The following is an 11,032-nucleotide window of genomic DNA, read 5'->3' on the forward strand; positions in this document are numbered from 1 at the left end:
CTCTGGCCAAGCTCTACGTGAACAAGGCTCTACCACCAGAGCCGCAATTAAAGACCTTTCACGCGGAGCGTGTCCCCAAATACGCTCCGCGTGAAAAACAGACATGTACGTTCTTTCGAAACACATAAAAGAAAAAAATAATAATCCTTGCCACATCAGTCATGCGGAGCGTGCCTCCCAATACGCTCCGCGTGGCCTGGGGAGTTGCAAATTGCAACTCCCCATGGCAACTTTTCTTCACCCTAATCCATTCTTCCTCCACCACCCTACACACCTATCCCATCCCATCAATCCCCTCACTTCTCTCTTCCTTACTCTACCTTTCCCAAATTTACACTCTTCCCCTTTCCCCATAATTCAAATTTAACTTCCCATTAATTCACCAATAACTCATAATTAATTCCCATTCAATTCATCCATTAATTCACATTCAATTTACATTCACCCATTAACCCCTTTAATTACTCCCCATAAATACCAAAATCACAAAATAATTTAATAAATTCAAAACCTTAAAAACTCTTCAAATTCCAGCCTATTCGTTGCCTGTACACCCAGGCACGCGGAGCCTGTCTTCTGGCAAGCTCCGTGTGCCGTTCATCTTTCGCATCTCTTTTGGGCAGAGACACAAGCATGCGGAGCGTGCCTTCTAGCAAGCTCCGCGTGTCCACACCCAATTCGACCATTTCTGGTCAGAGAGCAAGTCACGCGGAGCGTGGCCCCGCCAAGCTCCGCGTGACTCCTGGGAATCCGAAATCTTTTTGGATTCCCCCTCCATTTCCTATTTAAATCCCACATTATTCATGCCCTTCCTCCCTACATTCACTCATGTTGTTTCTTGCTCTCACTCCCTTCCAACACCATTGTTCATTTGCCCCATATTCCCAACATGACCCGAAGAGCCAAACGCTCTGCCACCGACACCGCTATGGGCAACCTTATCAACCAACGACAAGGTCGTGCTCGCTCTTCTCGTCCAAACCAAGTCGCACCTCCCCCACCACCAAACACCGACCACATTTCCCCTCTCGCGTTGCATTATCGAGCTCCCTTCCACGTTCTCAACGATGGGGAAGGGCAAAATTACCAAAACGTAGCGCCTCTCCTATCATGTCCCTACCCATCTTCTTCCTCTCCGTCCTCGACCACAACAACATTGGTCGTGACTTTGAAGACCGCCTTCGGGCACTTGGGTGGCATGATCATTTCCGTGCCTGCCACCTTGTTTATCCGTCTTTGGTGCAAGAATTCTTCACCACTCTCACCCCACCAGTCTCTAAGGGAACCACATCCTTGCCTTCCGGCTTCTCAACCGACCCCACTCCATTAACACCGTTTGGATCCGTAACTACTTCACCAAGCAAACAGAGGTCAGGGTCACCGCCTTGGCCACCGGAGGTCGCCCCAAGAGACTTTTGGAAATCCATCACGAGGTCCGCGTTTTGACGTCTCCAACCTCCACCCAGCTTGCATCCGCAACCCCATCCTCCAACTCATCCATAAGTTCCTTAATTTCTACTTTTCGGGCAAGGTCGAATCAAACAAAGTCAAGAAGCACGAACTCCTTGCCCTCTATTGCTATGAGAACGGGTTTGCTTGCGACTTGTCCCTACTTGTCGAGTCCGCTCTCCGATAAATGAACAAAAAAAAGCGAGCCGGTTTGGGTTTGTGTCACTTAGTTACCATTTTCGCCTCCTCCACTCTTGGTAATGACGTCCTTGATTCCCTCCCCAATTTAGCTCCCCAACCCATTGATAAGTCCTCCTTTAAGAATCACCAACACCCTCCTTCCGGTCCGAGTGAAAGATCGGGTGCCGGCACACAAGCCGCGGGGGATTGGGATCCGAGTTTGATTTTGATGACCTTGAGGACGTCCCTGCCGGCCCATCTTTCTCCACCAACCCCGACTTCTAATCCCTCCATGCGCGGTTGGACATTTTGGAGGGAAATCAAAGGCAAGACCAGGCCAGGATGAACGCCCGCTTCGACACCCTTGAGGCCTATCGCCTCATGGATCAAGCCGCCTTAGCCACCCGGTTCGACACTCTTGAGGCCGCTCGCCAAATGGACCGGGCCAATTTTGATTCATTCACCGATGCCTTTTGTTATCACTTCCCCATCGATTGGCCCCCTCATCCGCCTCAATAATAGATTTACGGTGTTTTCTATTTTTGTGTTTTCTGTTTTGTGTTTTCGTGTTTTCATTTTTATGTTTTCAGTTTTAGACGTCTTTGGAATTGACGTCTAGTTTTTCACGCGGAGGGATGTGCAACCCCGCACTAGTCGTTTGCCTTGCACTTTATTTTTATTTTTATGTTTTTATGTTCAATTAATATATATCGTTTATGTTTTTTTTTCTCGAATTCGTTTCTGTATCATTCCGTGTTTTAAATTCGTTTTCTGACTTTTGTCAAGTTTGGTTTATGCGGAGCGTGCCTTTGGCCAAGCTCCGCGTAAACTAGACCTTGACTCTAATTTTTGTTCTAACCTTGGTTCACGCGGAGCATGCCCATGGCCAAGCTCCGCATAAACCAGGCTCTGGACGACATTTCGTTTTTAAGCCGCATCATGCAGAGCACAGTTAAAACTAAGCTCCGCGTGGCACAACTTGAAAAACGGACACAATAAAAACAAAAATAAAATAAAAATAAGAAAATTCAATAAAATAAATAAAAATCAATAAAAACAGATAAATTTAATTAAACTAAATAATTAGCTGAATAATTTATCCAACATGACACCTCCCTCGGGAATAAATTCAAAGTTCTGTTGTTTGTCCTTAAAATAAAAGATGTTCAATTGCAAAGGATCGGTCTAGTTAAGAAATTTTAAGTCTTGATTCCGAAGCTAGGGAGTTTATGGATAGTCGAGATTTGCACTTAACAAAAGCAACTAGTCCAAACCCACGAGTTATCTCCATAGTGAAACTTAAAAAGGAAATAAAAACGGGATTTTTAAAAATTTTACGAGAGCTTGAAAGTACACAATTAAGCCCGAAATCAATATGAGGTATTTTGAGCCTAAAAGAGTTCATATGAGAACTCTATTTTTCTTCGTGAAATTTTGAGGGCTTTTACTTCAATCAATTCATAGAGTTTGCACTAAATACCGGGTTAAGTACATTCGTTTTGGTAAAAAGGAGAATAAATGATAAAATGAATTCACTTAGGCTAATTCTTTCTTAATTATTTTCTCATTTTCATATACCTTTAGGAAGCCCCCTCGAGCCTATTAACCAACTTCCTTGTTTACGCCCGTTTAACATTTAACCCTTTTTCCTCTTGTTCGAACACCCAACAAATTCAAATACATCGGATTACCCGAAATAAGCAAAGATTATAGCAAGAAAGTACAAATTGTCTTTTGAAACCGTTTTTCTGCCACTCTCGGAATAAAAGATATAAATAATAAAAGAAGAGTAGTAGGCATTTTCAAAGCTCTACCGAGCAATTTCAAACTCATCTTTCGTACTTGTTAGAACGAGTCAATAGAAAAACGATGCAACCACCAAATTCGGTGTTCGAACTCGAGTCCCGAAAGGATTAACCCCTAACCACTAAAAAGCCTCACTTACATTACAACCCCGCTCCGGGTTCGTTTTTAATATTGTTCGACCATAACATGGATGGAAAAACCCGGATGAAAACTAGGTGTGATTTTAAGTAAGTACAAAGAAGAGCGTCTAAACCTTTTTAAACTACTTTACCTTAGTCCGGCTAAAGTGATTACTTAAGATTCAAGAAAAACCGCTCGAGTAATTAGTTTTAAACTTTCGATTAGTTACTTCACTTTGGTCCGACTCAAGTAATTAATCCAAAGAAGCATTAAGTTTTCTTAGTTCTAAGCCTTCGATTTATTACTTCATTTTGGTCCGGCTCAAGTAGTAAACATAAGATTTGTAATAAGATTCATGAAAAACCTTGGAAAACCAATAAGCCACACTAAATGGTCATTAGGTCCAACTTATGAGTTTTGATTAATCAATTTAATCACGGTCAATATAAATGATTAATTATATTCGAGTTGGGATTTGGTCTATCTCCAACAAGCATTAAGAATCATAAGTTAGTTCTTAAAAGGACAAACATAACTTAATTAGGTTAAACGTAATTACCACATAATTAAGGTTAAGACCCGCTTTTAGCCTTAGTTAAGGGGGTTTTAGCACATGATTAGATTAAAACACACCTTAGAAAAATAGATAATGGAGTTCATAGTAATAAAAGAAATTAAAGTTTAGAAGAATCGCAATGACGATTGCTGAACGGACTTCCTCGGTGACTTGAAACTTACTTTTATTGGATAAACTTTTGCACAAACAACATTTTGAGAATAATAACGACAATTATAACATCATTATACAAGTGATTCTTGAAGAGAAGAATCAACAAACTAACATGAAAAGAATTAAGCCTAAGCTTGGTGTGTCTTTAAATGGCTTCCAATGTCTCCTTTTATAGTAAAATGGCACATATGCTTCCAAAGACCAAGTCACCTTATGTCCCCCATTCCCCTAGTCTTCCAAATTCAGCTTTAAAGAGGGTGGTGGAAGACTTTGACAATTTAGGAGTCGAAAATGTGTGAAGGTGGGAAAGCAATCTTAGGCTTCAACATGTACATCAACTTAGGACAATATTTTGAGCCTGTTTCACTTCGAATTTCGAGGTGATTATTGTCAATCAGTTTTTCATATTTCTCTTATCTTTGCAATGCATTTTGAATCGCCTCAATCCAAGTTTGTATGAGAGAGATATGATTAAAATATGAAAATATGTCAAATCTGCCCGCCATATGAACATATGACTTTGTAACTTACAGCACCCACCTCGACGAGGTGCAGGGATTAAAGTGGATAAACTTCACTAAACACCCCCCCCCCCTCGACGAGGTGCAGGGACTAAAGTGAAAAAAATGTGTTTTCGGCTCCGTTTTGCTTCTGAAACCTCGTCTTAAGTCCCGACTTTGGTCATTTGTGATGAAATCTTGTGAAAATGCCTGAAAACACACGAAACAAGACTTAGATACATAAAATGATGAAAATATATAAACGCTATCATTAAAACTTATCAAAATGTTAAAAAAAATTAGTAATTAATTACGAAAAATGTTATAAATTACGATGATAACGCTGAAGTTCAAAGCTCGCAAACTCCTATAGCTGAAGCTGAGGATGCTACTGGAACCGAACCAGATCCTCAAGAAATTAAGTAGGTTGTACTTGTTACACAGGACCTTAGAAGCTCTGATAGGACACGTCAACTACCTGAGAGGTATTCCTTGTTAGTGACGAAGGGGATCCCATGGTCGTCGATCAAGAAGAACCCTGGACCTATCATAAGGCTATTGAAAGCCCAAAATCATATCAATGGCACAATGCTATAGAGGCTGAAACGCAATCTATTCGCGATAACCAAGTTTCTGTTCTTGGTGGATCCACCTCAAGGTTCCAAGGTGATAGGTTGCAGGTGGTGTTTCAAGTTAAAAGCCGATAACACTTTTAAAGGGCGACTGGTTGCAAAAGGGTATAGGCAGATTCAAGGAATTGATTATGATGAAACATTTTTACAAGTAGCGATGCTCAAATCAATAAGGATAGTTCTGGCCATATCTACATGGTATGACTATGAGATATGGCAGATGGATGTTAAAACCGCTTACCCGAATGGGAAGTTACTCGAGGATGTCTACATGACACAACTCGAGGGTTTTATTGATCCAAAATATCCTAACCGAGTATGCAAGCTTCAAAGATCCATTTATGGTTAAAACAAACATCTTGGTCTTGGAATCAGAGATTCAACAAAGCCATCGGAGAGTATGGATGTAGAATCTTGATGAGCCCTGTGTCTATATGAAAGTTAGTGGGAGCGTACGTACTTTCCTAGTGTTGTATGTCGATGACATACTCCTTATTGGAGGCGAGGTTCCAACACTACAGGCGTAAAGTAGTGGTTGAATAAATGCTTCACGATGAAAGGCCTAGGAGAAGCCGAAACATTCTTAGGGATCAAAATCTACAGAGATAGATCCTGACGGCTTCTGGGTTTGAGTCAAGCCTCATACATAGACAAAGTTCTTAAAAGGTTCGACATGGACAAAGCAGGGATTACTTTCTATATGCCATGGGTTGAAACTGAGTAAGAAGCAAACTCCTAAAACCAAATACGACAGGGAACACATGCAAAATATTCCTTATGCGTCAGTTATAGGATCTATCATGTATTCCATGTTATGTATGAGACCTGATGTTGCTTTTGTATTAATCATGACTAGTCGATACCAGTCAGATCCCGACAAGGAGAACTAGATGGAAGTTAAGGCAATCCTGAAGTACCTTAACCGAACAAAGGATGCATTCTTGGTGTTTGGAGGACAAGAAGAGCTGGCAATATCCAGCTACACTGATGCATGTTTTCAAACTGATTAGGATCAATTCCAATCACAATCTGGATACGTTTTTTCTCCTGAATGGCAGTGTTGTTAGTTGGAGATCAACAAAGCAACCAATTATTGCTAAATTCTACAATGGAAGTTGAGTGCATTGCTGCAAGCAATGCTATTTGGATCTAAAAGTTCATAATTAACTTAGGAGTAGTTCCCACTATCCTGAGCCCAATTGTGGTACTTTTGTGACAAGAATGGGGCCATCGCATAAGCTAAGGAGCCCAGGTCACACAAGGGATCAAACACGTGCTCCAGAAATTTCACTACATTAGAGAAATCATGAATAAAGATGAAATATTATTAGAGAGGGTTGACACAAAGGACAATATCGTTGATCCTTTGACCAAGGCATTACCTCAAACAAAGCATGATGGTCATACTAGATCTATAAGAATTAGGGCAATGCCTACTTGGACCTAGGTCAAGTGGGAGATTGTTGGTGTGCCCTAGTTTTTAAACATTGGTTCTATGCTTTGTATTGAACATTATGTATATTGTTAGAATACATTGTATAAGTGTTATGTGAATAAAGGCATTAATTCATTCTATTTTTATCTTGTGTTATAAACCTAGATGAAGTATCCATTGATTGTTAATCATTAATCTATCTGAGGCTTGTTCTATTCATGAGAATGAAATAAACCAAAGGCTTATACATTCAGTATCCGTGCAATAGTGTTGAACATACGACTGCAATACTTGTATAGTAAGATATGGATGTAGGTACATGTTGATGTAGCTCAATACGAGACTAGATCGATCTGCTCTAGAAAGATTCATGGTGGACGTGTCATTGATGTTTCTATATGTCGAACTCTATTTCTCCAGACCTGATTTCATTATAGTAAACAACGTGGAATCTGGTTCACTTTGATATAAGCTTAACATGTTTATAACAGGACGCCAAATATGGGTATGTTGGGTGAATCAGTGAACACATTGTTGTGGATCAGTGAAGTGAAGGGATTACCATTCACCTAATAGTGAGATGATATCACCGGCCACTTGATAAGTGCAATTGAAGAAGTGTATGGGCATACCATGATAAGTAGTTTACTTATCTGATTCATCAATTTGCTTTTGATCAAGAAATATAATAAACCTTACAGAGAATGACAACCACTATGTCTCTGGTTTATAATATCGATATGAAATTGCTAAGAGATATTGAGAGAACATCTATTAGGTTTCATATCTCCTTGAGATGGCTGAAATAATTCGTATCAGTTGGGGCTGTAATGGTTTGCTAGAACCCAGTTACAGTCATTGGGCTTTAGGCCCATGACTAGCCGAGGATGAACCCATAGGATCGTGCACACACAACTGCTGGGATGAAACTTAAGATAAATACATGTAATGTATTTAATAAAAAAGAACAGGTTAATTAATTGTTAATTAATTAACTAGAGGGACTATTGATTATTTGTTAAATAACAAGTTAATCAAGTTAGTAATAAAAATTGATTATAATCAATTGATAAATTTCCTAATGTACTAAATTAGTCAATTGATTAATTGGATTACATTGGGTAATTTATTAATTGAGCTGATGAAGTCCTTTGGACCTTAATTATAATTGTTAGTTGACCAATTGATGTCAGTCAAAGTAAATTCTCTTGGGATTTATTTACGTGATTGAATTAATTAAAGGTTAGTTTGCAATTAACTAAAATTATCAAAAACCTAGTTAGGAAAGTATTTAAGGCTTAACCAAAAAGAACCAAATCAACATTTGCCTCTATATAGAGTATTTGGCCAGCACAAGAGTAGTCTCTTGCTTGTGCTCATCGTTCTTCGTTCTTGCTTTGGCTAGCACCGGTTTGTCCCTAAAGCGTTGGTGCATGTGATTACAGATAATTCAATTGACTTGTGGATTTCTTCAACCATCTCTATAAGAGATTAAACCTGTAAATTTTTCTAAATTTTTATTAGAAAAGGTTTTAAAAGATTTAATATGTGGTAATCTAACACGGTCAATTGGATTCTAGAAAATTTTAAACGGTAGCATTCCGATGCGCTTCGTTGATTTTCCATGATGAATCCCCAATATCAAGAGGGCCACCATTCTCAGGTTGTGGTCACAGTTCAGATTCCCTTGTGGGAATTCCAACATTTGGCACATTAAAGTCTTGACCAATTATCAATTCTCTCACATCTATACTCTACATCTGTTTCCCCTACAATTACGCGGGAACTAAATGGCATGGATCAAAGTAGAAAAAGTGTCAAATAGAGAAAGAGCTGGAGAACATCACTCAACCAGAACCATTTAGAAGAAATAGAGCAGGCTGACCGAAAAGGACAGGGGAAGCAGAGTTTAGGAGAGCAGTAGCACGTCCCACGAACCAAAGCTAGAAGAGCTTGAAAACAAGAAAACGTGGACATGTGGAGAACGTGGGCAGTTCATGGAGAAATAGAACCCATTGCACAAGGGAACCAACTGAAAGATCGTGGGTTAGTGGAGCAGGAACATGGGCACAGCAGTTACTAGCACTAGCAAGCCACAATATTTAGAGGAGAGGAAAAGCAAGAAACAGGATTGGCTCAAACCAATTCAACAAAATGAAATCAAACCAAACCCAGTCCTAATGGAATTCAAACAATTCTCACATTACGGACTTTAGCTATTCTACAGCCCTAGTTTATTCATCTTGATTTAACTTTCAACTTGTAAGTTCTAGCTCTAGTCTCTCAGTTATATCAACAAACCCATTCAATGCAATGCAAGAAACTTTTTTCCCTTTGAATTCTCTCTTTTGCAACATCTTAGTGTAGTCATAATCAGTCTTCTAGATTCCACTACGAACTCTAAGCACCTTTATGTCCTTTAAGGTTTTAACACTTTCGTTTGATCCGAAGTTAGATCCAATTCTTAGCTCTTTTTGTAGTTTTTTTACAAAGCTACTGGCACGCTCGTAATCTGATCCAATCCACACAAGAAAGGCACCAAACAATTTGGCAATCTCGGTGGGACACTGCTGAGATGGCACCCAGAAAGAATTCAAAGGAGAATACTGTTACATATATGGATGCAGATATGTATGGAGCTACAGGGCAATGAGCAGGTCCTGTGGAGGTTACTGATGAAACTGAAGCAACATTCCCAAAGTTTCAAGATATAGGGCATGTTCGGCCAAACAGAGCCAGTGAGAGCATTGTACATATATCGGAGTTAGAGTCTTCTCCAACCATAGCTGGAGCTCTGAACAATTTGCAGAAATCTATAGACCTGATGATCAAAATGATGGCAGAGGGTTTCTCTCAAAAGTAGGCAGAAAACCTAGCTGGAGCCAGAAAGGTCACAATGGAGGCAAATAAAGTTCCATCGCTGGCTAAAGGAAAAGAAGACGTGATCCTACTGGAAGGCCCACCAGAAAAACACCAGATACCACCATTGAGAGAGGATGGGGTCTAGAAAGGTGTATCAAGTGGGGTAAAAATCCTGGTGGGGTTAGAATTACTCAGCCCACCATGCCGATTACACATTTCCAAGCACACACCAATGCGCAAACTGGTCCCCAGTTTTATCACCGGGAAGATTATATATCTCAGGACTCAGGGGGCAGGCTTTGAGGAGGTGGATGCAGCCCATGTGGAGCCTCTTATGGTCCTCAATTCAGTGCACATCAGAACCAACCAAGAAATCCTGCTATGAACATGGAGATAGTAAGGGACATGGTTCAATAGCTCTATGGCCTTGGGCTCAGACAAGTAGGGAGGCTAGAGTTTCACAAGTCGTACCCAGTGGCTATAGATCGAGAGAATCCATATCCATGGGGATATAGAATTCCTGACTTTAGTCTTTTTTCTGTAGAGGAAGGGCAATCTATGTTGGAGCATGTGGCTAGGTTCACTATCCAATGTGGAGAGCTAGCCAACCTTTTTAACTGTGATTACTTCAAGTTAAGATTGTTTCCTGATTCTCTCATAGGGCTAACCTTCACTTGGTTCTCTTCTTTCCTGCGGAACTCCATATTTTACCTCGCAAGACGTGGAGAGACAATTCCACACCCAGTTCTATCGTGCAGAACCAGAAGTATGTGTAGAAGAACTTTCCAGGATGTCCCAGATAAGTGGAGAAATGGCTGACAATTACATTGCACAATTCAAACGTCTTAGAAGTCGCTGCAGAGTCTTTCTTCCAAAGCATGAATTTGTCAAAATGGCCTAGAGGGGGTTAGACATAGAGCTCCAAAATAAGTTCCAATGGATGGAGTTCAGAGATTTCTAGGAACTCGCCCAGAAGGTCTCGAAGTATGAAGATTTGCTGAGGGAGGACAACTACCGGAAAAAGACCTTGATGGGATCTTATTGTCAGGAAACCAACAAGTCGGAGGTAGCTGTGGCAGAACTATTGAGCAAGGGGGCAAAAGTGTGCCCAGATCATTTTCGACCAATCAAGGAGGTAGATCCCAAGAAGAATGTTGTCCAATATACCTTTGATGTGGAGAAGACTGAGGAGATCTTCGAGTACCTGGTCAAGTAAAGGTTTATTGTTTTTCCACCAAATTACAAAATGCCAGGGAGAGATGAATTGAAAGGGAATACCTATTGCAAATATCACGATGCATGGACTCATTCTACATGA

This window comes from Euphorbia lathyris, chromosome 10, assembly GCF_963576675.1.
Source record: "Euphorbia lathyris chromosome 10, ddEupLath1.1, whole genome shotgun sequence".
In the NCBI taxonomy this organism is placed as follows: Eukaryota; Viridiplantae; Streptophyta; class Magnoliopsida; order Malpighiales; family Euphorbiaceae; genus Euphorbia; species Euphorbia lathyris.